At 45.6% G+C, this 12030-nt stretch overlaps 1 protein-coding gene across 2 annotated transcripts in view; it reads left to right on the forward strand.

The window, feature by feature from the left end:
• The window catches only part of C7 (complement C7), a 304122-nt gene that overhangs the window by 218501 nt on the left and 73591 nt on the right, over positions 1-12030 (forward strand). The window lies entirely within an intron of this gene.

The raw sequence follows: 12030 nt of genomic DNA on the forward strand, positions 1-12030 counted from the left end.
CAGGTTCCGCTTGCGGGGTGGTTCTTCTTCTGCAGGAGGTGGGGTTCTGGTGGCCTGTCGTTGTGTGGGGTCTCCTGTCCACTAGCGCCGGCGGAGGTGGTAGGCTGTTCCTGGCCTGGGCTAGTGACAGGGGCCCTTTGGGGTGCCACATGGTCCCGCAATGTGGTGACGATCTGGGTAAGGGCCACGACGATTGTCCCCATTGCAGAACCGATGTTCCTCAGTTCCTCCCTGAACCCCATGTACCGTTCCTCCTGCAGTTCCTGGATCTCCTGGAACCGGGCCAGTACCGTCGCCATCGTCTCCTGGGAGCGGTGGTATGCTCCCATGATGGAGGAGAGGGCCTCTTGGAGAGTCGGTTCCCCGGGCCTGTCCCCCCCCTGTCGCACAGCAGCCCTCCCAGTTCCCCTGTGTTCCTGGGCCTCTGTCCCCTGGACGGTGTGCCCACTACCACTGCCCCCAGGTCCCTGTTGTTGTTGGGGTGGTGGGTCAACCTGGGTGCCCTGTAGTGGTGGACACACCGCTGATTTACGTGTCCTGGAGACAGAGGCATGGGCCCGCTGGGTGGGAGCTGTGCTGGTGTTCCCAGAGGGGGTTGGGTCTGGTGTAGCCTGTGGCTGTCTGTGGGGAACCGACTGTCCCGAGGTCCCCGATGGGCCGGGCTGGTCATCTGGCTCCAGGGAGACAGAGCTGCTGTCATCGCTGGGGGCCTCTTCTGGGGGTGGGATGGACATCTCTGGACCCTCCGTGGCGGTGTGGTGGCGTTCGGGTCCTGCAGGGTTATAAAGGTATGGTTATTGCTTCTGTGTGTGGCATTTCGTGTGATGGGTGGGTGTCCGTGTACCCATGTGCAGGCATTTCCTTGTGGGGGCTTTTGTGAGGGTGGCTTGTGGGGGTGATGTGTGTGTGCAGTGGGCATGCTTTGGTGATGGGTGTCCATGCTTTGTGGTCGCATGCAGGGCTTGGTGTTGGGATGGGTGGGTTGTGATGGTGAGCCTTTTGCTAGGTGTTGGTGTGATGGGGGAGGGGTTGAGGGTGGGGGTATGATTTGGCATGCAAGTGGGGTGGGTGTGGGAAGCAGTAGTGAAGATTTGCCTTACCAGAGTCCATTCCTCCGCCTACTCCTGCGAGGCCCTCAGGATGCAGGATGTGCAAGACTTCCTCCTCCCATGCGGTAAATTCGGGGGGAGTAGGTGGGGGTCCGCCGCCAGTCTTCTGCACCGCAATGTTGTGCCTTGATACCATGGAACGCACCTTCCCCCGTAGGTCGTTCCATCTCTTCCTGATGTCCTCCCGATTGCGTGGATGCTGTCCCACCGCGTTAACCCTGTCCACTATCCTTTGCCATAGCTCCATCTTCCTGGCAATTGTGGTGTGCTGCACCTGTGCCCCGAAGAGCTGGGGCTCTACACGGACTATTTCCTCCACCATGACCCTGAGTTCGGCGTCACTGAACCTGGGGTGTCTTTGGGGTGCCATGGGGTGGTGTGGTTGAGGTGTGGGGTGGCGTTTGTGGTGATGAGTGTGGTGCGTGTGGTGGTGTGTGGTGTTTGGTGCGTGGTGTTGTGTGCCTCTGTGTTGTGGGATTGTCTATTCTGTGCTCTCTCTCTAGCCTTCGTCAATAATTTCGGGTCATAGGGGCTTGTGGGTGATGTGGGTGTGTGTTTTATATTGTGTTGGGTGTGTGGGAGTGGTGTTAGTATGTGTATCAGGTGTGTGTATTTCAAACTGACCAATGTGGCTGAGTTTTCTATGTGTGTGTGTATTTTGACCGCGGCGGTGTGTACCGCCAATGGAATACCGCGTTTGAAAGACCGCCGCGTGGATTTGTGGGTCGGAATGGTACGGCCGTATTTCTGTTGGCGTGACGGTGGAGGTTTGGTCATCGCAATTTTTGCGCTGACCTTTGGTGGGGCGGACTTTTGTGGATGTCGGGTTTTTGGCGGTTTGCCAGTTGCGGGTCAGAATGACCGTGGTGGTTTACCGCGGCCGCAGCGGTGTTATGGCGGTCTTCTGACTGGCGGTAAGCGCATTTTACCGCTGAGGTCAGAATGACCTCCTTAGTGCTTTAACATTTATATGCAGCCGTGTTACTGCATAGCACTTTAAAGCTATTTTCTGCATTGAAAATGTTTGTTGTTTTTGGGCCTCCAGGACTAATGAGTTATTGGTTTGAGCGCAATATTACAATATTATGGAATTCCTTAATAAATACCTTTGAAATTTGTGCACTGCGGCCGCTTCTAAACCCTGTGCAGGCAGCCAACCCCAGCTCATGAGCTGTAGCTGCAGTCCGTGATGAAAACAGTCAGGTAAGTTGCTGAGATACTGGCTTTGCTGTTTTTACTATGATACACTTCTAGTCAAGAGGGCATTCCGACTGCAATATCAGAAAGTTGGAAGCCAGCCCTCGGAGTAGTATCTTAGAGTTGTCCAGCTTGTTAGTTCAAAATATGATTTGCTCATTTAGTTTGTTTCTGCTTTACATTCTGGTACTTGTAGTTTTATTTTTATAATGTGATACAAGCTGGAAACCAGCCCTTGAAGTAGTATTCATAGAGTTGTCCACTTTTGTAGTTCGATGCGTGATTCGCTCATTTAGTAGTTTATGTTTCTGCTTTGCATTATGGGACTTATAGTTTCATTTTTATATTGTGATATAAGCTGCAAATAGAAAGCAGAAACGTAACTAGATGAACTACCCACGTTTGAGTCTGTGAAACTTGAGATGTGTGTATGTGCATTATATAAAACTAACCTTGAGGAGAGCTTACAGTTGATTATGCTGTACAATGATCAATATTTTATAACTAATATTTCAGTTGAAGACTGACTTAGGATCATTAATATCTTGTGAGATGGCTCTCCTGAAGCGTGTGAAAAATCATGGGCATTTTGTTCACCTCCCCAGACTGCAGTAAAGGACAGTGATCCAGTAAGCATGCATTCTTGGAGTACAATTAGTTATTCATTGCCCACAGGGCAAGTAAATATGTTTTGCTCCTGGGAGTACTTTGTGTTTTAAGGACCTTGTTTAAAATAATATATTCCAGTAGCCCTATTAGCTTTCAGTTATATGCAAGGCCACTGTAATTATGTGGCAGAAAAGACCAAAATATGCGTCATGGCTGACCAATTAATGTGGCAAAAAGTCCAGGTATGCATTTACAACTCAAATAACTCCAACATCAGTAAATGGGAGACCTATTGCATTGCAAATGCTTGTTAGATTTGCGGTGGTTGGGTTGAAGATGGATTTAAATTTGTCCCTCCTGAGCTTCCTTGTTCAATTGAATGTCTATGCAATAGTGTTTTGTGAATGTGTGTAAAGATTACCCCTTTGCTGCCATACATATATCGTCTAACTGTATTTGCTAGTAAGCGATGATTGCTCCTTTCCTTCTTGTTAAGTGTGCCCTTGGAGTTGAGTTATTTTGTCCCCTGCACCTGTGTGACATAGTTGTATAGTTTGTGAGATCCATCTAGCAATTGTACCCTTAGTTACCTGTTTTCCAATATTGTTGTCCGCAAGGGAGGCAAATAGGTGTTTGTTACACATTCAACAATAGAATGCCACTCGTACAAACACTGAAAGCATGTATGTGTCACACATAAGCAATCTGAAAACTGGGCAGCTACGCATATAGTGTATGAGAAATAGATGAAAAGAATTCAGGGCTTTCTGTGCTAAAGTTTTTTGCAGATCACAAAACCTATGAATTAGGATGTGCGACAATAAAACACTTTTCTCAATGTGCAAAACCCCTTGTATGAGTCAGAAGTTTTTACGGCCCTTCTCCAAATTGGAAACAAGATGCATACATTATTTTTTAACCTCCTGTTTGCAGACTACAAAGACATATTTTAATGGTATGTGGACTTAACTGTGGTTTCAAACCACTGAAAAGTTACCACTTCTCAAGATGGAGTAGGGCAGCATCTCCTTTCTGAACAATGTGGAATGGTTTTGGAGAAGCAAGCAACAGTCCATTTTGTTCTCAAACTTGATTTTTTTTAAAGTTGCACGTCTCTTTAATTGAATGCGGTTGTTTAAAAACATTTCACTTGTTTGGGAAAGCAAACACAGAGCTGGTTGCTTGCTGTCTCTTGCAGACCATCATCCCTGCATTATTAGCATTTCTAAAGGTTCGCAAAATGGAACCTGCATAATTAATATTAAGCAAGTCATTTAGGGACTCCGTATGAATGGGAACTTTGCACTGCATCTTGTTAGTACACATGTCCCATCGCAAAATGCATTCCAGATCGCAAATACATGTAAAATATGTCAAAGTATGTATCTGTGGAGTTATGTGGGCTATATAGTCCTATATTTAGATTATATTTTGGTAGTTGAGGTAGTGAGAAATCTGACCACAATATATTAATAGCACTGTATTTAAATCCTGATTTTCTGGTAGTATACAATGTCAAGTATGTGTCTTGCTTCTTGGTGGTACCTGGGGTGAGAACCTTGCAGTCTCTAATTACTGTATACTCCCATCTTCTGTGCTGGTCTTGAATCAATAAACTTTAACTGGTGGAATGCCCAGTACAAAGGACGTTTGCCCCCTTCCATCCCATCATTCCAATATCATTTGTGGTATAAAAAGGTCTTGGAAGGGAAATTGCCATTTAAAATAAAGACCAGTCTCTCAGAATTTGTTATTCATTTGGGAGGCGCTACCCTGACGAACTTAATAAAATACTGGTCATACAAACAGTTCAATGACTATCTCCACTTAACCCTCTGGTAGCTATAACACAATCAGCAGGCAGTTGTCCAGAGAAATTATTTTTAAGTTCATGTAGTACGAAACATTATTAACCTTAAGAGCACAACACAAAGAAAATCCCAAAATAATTTAGACAAATCAAGGAAGATTTAATCAACAAAATTACCCAAATGGTTAAAATGGTTGAGTAGGAGTGGAGATAAGGATGTTTAAAACATAAGGGCCCATATTTATACTTTTGATGCAAATCAGCGGCAGGGCAGATTTGCGTCGAAAAGTTTACAGCCGGCCACCGTCATTCCAATGCCGGGCGCCTTATTTATGGAAAGATTTTAGCTGGCGCTGCAGCCTGGTTAGCGTCAAAATAAATGACGGTAACCGGGCAGCGGAAGCAAAGGGAAGACTGGGGGTTGTGCGCCAAAGAATGGTGCAAGTCAGGTTAGAGTGAAAAATATTGTCTCTAACCTGACTTGCGCCATTTTGTGACGCACAGCCCCCATGGAAATGACTCCTGTCTTAGCAAAGACAGGAGTCATGTCCCCCTGCCCAATGGCCATGCCCAGGGGACTTCTGTACCCTGGGCATGGCCATTGGGCACAGTGGCATGTAGGGGGGCCCAAGTTAGGCCCCCCATGCCACTTACAAAAAATATATATATACGTACCTGCACTCACCATGGATGGGTTCCCCCTTCCATGGGTGTCCTCCAGGGGTGGGCCAGGGTGGCAGGGGGTGTCCCTGGGTGCAGGGAAGGGCTCCGGTGGACTGCTTCCATGGTCTCTCACCATGGAAATGAGCCCACAGGTCCCTCAACGCCTGCCCTGACCTAGGCGTTAAAAAACAGCGCAAATCCGGCTGGGCGCCATGTTTTAAGGCCGCCTCCTTCTGTGCTTCATTTTGACGCTGGAGGATGAATAAGGTGCACATGCCTTAGAGTCATTTTTTGCACGGGAACGCCTACCTTGCATGTCATTAGCGCAAGGTAGGTTTTCACGTTCAAAAAATGACTCAAACTCCGTAACTTTGGCGCTGGGCGGGTCTAGCGCCAAAGTATAAATATGGAGTTAAGTTTGCGCCGAATTTGCGTAAACAAAATGAAGCAAATCCGGCGCATACAGAGTATAATATGCCCCAAAGCGCCAAGAAATGGCAAAGTGCTAATAAAAGTCAGTATTCATAGTAGACCGGGAACTTGGTGGGAATTCAGGCCAACTACAATAGAACAGGGGTTGCCATAGCCTATTGGGTCTCAACAGTCAAAAATGTCATCGTTCAGCTCCTTCAGTATAGAAAAGTCAGTGAGAGTCCCTCGGAATCCGATATGCCGTTGTAGAGCTCAAGCCTTCATTTTTGGCACCAAGAGCTCTGAGCAGGACAAAGTTGCATTCCGTAGCTGCCAAAGTCGCCTTATAACTGGGATAGCTGGGCCTCATTTTGGTCACAAATTCTTCATTTGGACTCAATCTCTTTTTTGGTTTTCTTTCTACACTGGGGTAAGGCAGGAGGCTGGAGCCAAATAGTGCTTCATGGAGTTATATACATTATTTCAATAGTCTCAGAGTAGCCTCATATGCTGGATGAAGGAGCCGAGCTGGACAAATTTTCGATTTGGAGCCGGCTAGGTCACTCCTTTCTCTGGCATTATGGAGGCTTGTCTCATTCCTGCATAAAAAAATGACTAAAACCATAATTTTTCTTGTTGCATCGAAAGCCACACGTTGTGTCTCCTATACCCGCCAGAGCATCAAGGCAAGCTTCTTGCCACCAATTCTCCACTTGGTGATAACATAGGGTCAGGAGCAATCCATTCACAACTCAGCAGCTGGGTCTTCCTCACAAGCAGGAGGACAACCTGAAGATGCTTGGAGTAGTAGTTGCATCCCCTCGGGGTTGGGGGAAGAGTGGAAATCAGTCGTCCTTCAGGATACTTTCCTAGGCATGTCAGACAATTTTCAGATGTCGGTGGCGAGATACCATTCTTATTCCATGTAATAGCGAATTGTCAGAGAAATCAGGAGGCCCAGTCCTAGCAGGATTTCCAGCAAAACCCAACCCCATTTTTCATCACTTTCATTTTCACTTTACTGCTGACCTCATTCGAAATGGCGTAAGTGAGGCTGTCCTCTCTGGAGCTATGAATTTACTCCCAGCCCTGCGGTATGGAAATGAGCAACCACATTTTCCCCCTGGTATGAGACAGCTTTTTCTTTTCCCTTGCTACGTGCATGTGATGAATGTCTAAACAGCTTCACTTCAGTGGATGATAAATGTCTTCTTTTCGCTGTTTGTAGCTTCATGTAAAAAGGAAGGTGTCTGTTACTGAAGTCCTTTCTGATACTGTCTGTTCCTGTCGCTTTTAGGGGACCTATTCCAGCTAAGTGGTCAGTGTTCCTTGCTATAGAAGGGGCTGTTGTCTTTTAGTAACTTATTGAGTTAATTTTACACTCCAGAAAGTCTACTTTCACCTTTGAATTAGATTTTACAAACAAAATCACTTTTAAGCAGGCAAAGTTTCCCAGGCTAGATCAGTTGTTTATTCACAGTCTCCAAGGGGAATAAATAGCTTTGACTATGCAACACAAACAGTTTTTGGCAACTTTTAATTGTGGGGCATGCACTTCTTTAATATTTAGTATGCCCCAGTTTTGTGCATTAAACACCCATCCCTGCAAACATAAAATACACTATTTGTTTTTTTACATGACAGAATAATTTTCCTTGCTTTGTGTTACTGTAAGAGTTTTGGAATGCAGCCAGGAAATACACTATGGTTTTCCATGGAGTGATAGATTTTAGTCATAAATGTGTGTGGTGTCAACATACATTGCAGACCTTTAACTTCTGTACTACTGTTGCATTTAACGTGCCAATTTTCAATTACCTTACTGGAAGTTACATAACAAACGAGATGTAACTAATTTGTACCTCATGTCTTTCAGGGGCAGAACATAGTCACTGTGAAACTGAATAGCACAGTTTCAATACTGGCAAAAATAAGTCCAGAGAAATATTAACAGTCTGGTAAAACCATAAAGAAAACAGTGATTCATTAGACAGTCTTTCCCTGGTACCAATCTTTAGGCTGCTTCTGTACCTCATAGGGAGGACTCCCTGAGAGCCTCTGACATTTTGATTTTTCCTAGGGAACCTTTCCCCACCATGGTTGGAGAGGGATAAACTGTTACACAATCTATTTACATAGTATGGTCAAAAGCTGTAGGTATTTAAAATCAAGGGCCTAGCTATGGCCTTCTTTCACTTGCATGGCACCTGTCCCAAACTCAAAAACTGATTACAAAGATCGAGCCAGGGGCAATGCTGTAGCGAGCAGGGTGCACCAGCCTATCGTAATACATTACGCTGGTGCTGGGCAGGGTGCCCCTGCAATGCCAAGTGCATGGGCAGTGCAGGGCCCCCCCTGTGGCTACCGGCATCTATTCTCTGCCATCCTTTTCATGGTGCTGTCATCGCCATGCAAAAGCTAGCCGAGAACAAGATCGTAATCCCCAGGACAATGCTGCTTGCAGCACTGCCCTTGCGGATTAGGATCTCTGACACCTCTAGACTGCCAAGATCCAAGATCCTGGTGGAGCTGGCGGTTCCCGGGTGGTGGTGTAATGTGGCAGTCGGATCGCTGCATTGATGGCGGTCCTGACAGTCACTGCGAGTGTGGCGGTCTCAAGACCGCCACACTTGTAATGACCCATTAAGTCCTTTAACTTCATGTGAGTAAGGATGTCTGCATTTTCATTTGATGTGTTGGTTGTCCGTCTCTCTGTGGTCCTGCCTGCCCTAAGAAGGGAGCTCAACAAGGTATCCCTTATGATGAGTATTGTGATTACTATAGGCTGTGTCATAGATCATTGGGTATGGCATCTTCAGAGATTTGCACTGTCCAGATAAGCCAGCTTGATTACCCATCCAATATGGAGGAGATAGATTTCCCTATTTAATCCTTCTCTCTCTGAAAATGACTACCTGGCAGTAAAATATGCATTGTGCCTTGACAAGCAACACTTTTTAAATAATCTTGTATGAAATCTTTGAACTCCAAACGATCCACAATTCTGAACTAAGATTGCTATCCAGAAAGGGGAGCATAGACTCCATATTTCTGCTCTTGAAACCATTGTACTGCCTTTTTGTTACTGCCGCAATTACCATGAAGAATCTTTTCTTCAACCACAACCACAAATACATCCACTCATGTTGTCAGGTTTCTGGGAAAGACACCCCACCAAAGACTTAGAAAACATCACATGTGGAGGAGGTGAAGAACAGGACAAATAAAACTAAAATCATTGAGGAAAGAAGCTTCCTGTCTATAACATGCTGCCCTAGTCACTACAGGGATGGCATTTGCCCTCCAAGTCAGATGAGACAGGACCCTATAAAGGTTTATCTGAACCATAGACCAATGTCTGGCAAAATTAGTTGCTTGCGCTTCCTCACTGTTATGCTTATTTGCACCCATATTTGATCCCTCAGTCTATTGTTTTACCCAAGTTAGCCAACTTGGTTTGTCCATGTTTCCCTTTACCAAATTATTTTCCTGTGTTCCTCTTGTTTGTAACCTGTGTATGGACTTTTGCTTTAGACTCCCTTCTATGTATCTAGCAAAACTTTACTTCCGGTGCTGTGGAGCACTTCCTTCTCTGGGTCACAGCCAATCTTTCAAGTTTGCTATGAGTTAATTAAAGAAAATTAATTGTGAGACTCTTGTTTGTTATCACATACTGTGTTCTGTCCTTGTAGCTTGACGAGTAAGAAATGCTCTGTACCTCACGTCTATTAAGTTTTGCTATCCAAAGATAGTCCAGCTCAGGTCTTCCACCACATAGCATGCTGAAACAAGTCTCTCTCTCTGTCCACTTTGCTCTCAATTCCCCATTTTATCTTTAAAATAGAGTTTCTCTACTGTTCTTTATTTATATGCAGGAAATGGGCTAACCTGTAAGGCTTCTTTGTAATCAGTCTTTGAGTTTGGGACAGGTGCCATGCAAGTGAAAGAAGGCCATAGCTAGGCCCTTTCTAAAAAAGGTATTAGAACAGCATGTTAGCAGGACCATCTCCCAATGTCTGGAATGGCATTCACTACTTGAGGAAGAACTATTTGGGTTTAGGCCTGGTCATGGCACTGAGACAGCCCTTCTGAGTGCGTCGGATGAGATCCTCCAAATGGTTGATAATAACAGTGGTATTGATTCCGCTGAATCTATCAGCAACTTTTGACACGGTAAACCTCAACATCGTACTCACTAGATTAGGGTCATTGGGTGTTGGTGGTACTGTGTTAAAATAGATAGGATCATACCTACACGACCGCTACCAGGCAGTGGCTTTGCTCCCCTTTCGTTTAAGCTTTGGTCTTGCTTAGTCCGATTTCATTTAATATCTACCTGCAGCCTCAGAGGTCCATGTTCAAAGCGCACAACATCTAGGTGGTCAACTATGCGGATGATAAGCAGTTGATTTTATCCTGTAGTGAAAATCAGCAGGATGCAATATCGTTCTTCCACAGGTGTATAAATTGGATGAACGTAAACTCCCTTAAATTGAATGGAGATAAAACAGAGTTTCTTTATTGTTCAACCAATAAGATTCAGCTACCATTTCCCCAAAAGTTCTAGCCCCTTCCGATGGAAGTGGAGATGTGCTCTTCGGAAGAGGTGTGTAACTGCTCTGCTTTACTTTGCTGCCTCAGGAAACTTTTTCCAGTGTTGCCATTTCACACCAAGGGCCTCATTACGAGTTTGACAGGTGGCGGAGGCCGCCCGCTAAACGCGTTCCTCTATCAGGCCTCCTGTGCGGCCTGAGCACCGCCTGCCCCATTAAGAGTTCATCGCAAGGCAGGGAGGTGGAAACAGAGTTTCTGCCAGAAGGCCCTGTGGTGAACAGGGCCTTAACATTGACACAGGGTCCTAATGGAGCCGGCATCAACGTGGCGGTGCGGCGGGTGCAGCAGCACCCATCTTGCATTCCACTGTCCAATTCAGGCAGTGGAATGCATGATAGGGCTGTGCATGGGGGCCCCAGGGGGCTCCTGCACTGTCCATGCACTTGGCATGGGCAGTGCAGGGGCCCCCATGCACAGCCCTGTCACGCATTCCACTGCCTGAATTGGACACCCTCATTCCTCCAGCCTTTCCATGGTGGCATAACCGCCATGGAAAGGCTGGCGGTATGGGGGCTCGTATAACCGCTGGGACTGCCAGGCTGAAGGCTGGCGGCAGCCTGACGGTCTTGGAAGTCAGACCGTGGCGGCTCCGCCACGATCATAATGTGGCAGTCGGACTGCCACGACCACGGCGGTCCTACCGCCTTCGTGGGTCTGGTGGTCTGAAGACCGCCAGACTCAAAATGAGGCCCCAAATCTCTAATTACACGAGATGTTGTACTTAGGCAGCTCAACTATTGTAATGCCATCCTTCTTGGAGGTCTCAATTTTCTAATTAAGAGACTTCAAACAGTGCAGACAGCTGCTACAAAATTAACACTGAATCTGCATAAAAGATCTTCTGCCTTTCATGCTCTTAGGGAAATTATTTGGCTCCCAGTGGAACAGAGGATTCATTTCAAGTCTCTGTGCATTGTGTTTAGAGCTTTGCAAGGGACAAGTCCTGTTCTATGTCAGTGCAGACTGAAACAATATGTCCCTAAGATACACCAGTGGTCCGCCATGGGTAAGCTTGTGCAGGTACCAAGGATCCGCAAAACCCAACAAGGAGGCAGAGTCTTCTCTACTGCTGCTGCTCGATTATGGAATAAGCTTCCAGCCACCCTGAGGTTGCATACAGAATTGTTTAAATTTAGAAAACCCCTGAAAACTTGGCTTTTCCAAAATATGGAACACTGGCTGCTTTTCTGGTGACTCTCCCCATATTGAAATGGCTTTGCCTTAGTGCCAGGATACCATAATAATTATAATAATAATAACTACAAGGGGAGAAGGTGCGATTGAGCCATGATAGATTATCAGAGCTATAAAAATTGATAGAGAGGGCCATCTCTTACATATAAATGAACAGGCGATCACAGGCTCAACAAGAGGAACTTGAAACAGCTCAGCAAGAGCATTCTTACTTGTTAAAAAGATTAAATCAGTTACCAGGAGTGAATATTTCCAGCTAGTCTAAGTCCAGTATTCCTTCAAATATCAGGTCTAGTAGTACCACAAATATGCTAGATTAGTAAATTCCGTACAAGGAATTACCTTTCAACTTTATTCCACAACAGGTATAGCATTTTCTTTTTCTTTTTTCTTTTAAAAAATAAAATTTTGTTTCTTTTTTAA

This window comes from Pleurodeles waltl, chromosome 1_1 (assembly GCF_031143425.1).
Source record: "Pleurodeles waltl isolate 20211129_DDA chromosome 1_1, aPleWal1.hap1.20221129, whole genome shotgun sequence".
In the NCBI taxonomy this organism is placed as follows: domain Eukaryota; kingdom Metazoa; phylum Chordata; class Amphibia; order Caudata; family Salamandridae; genus Pleurodeles; species Pleurodeles waltl.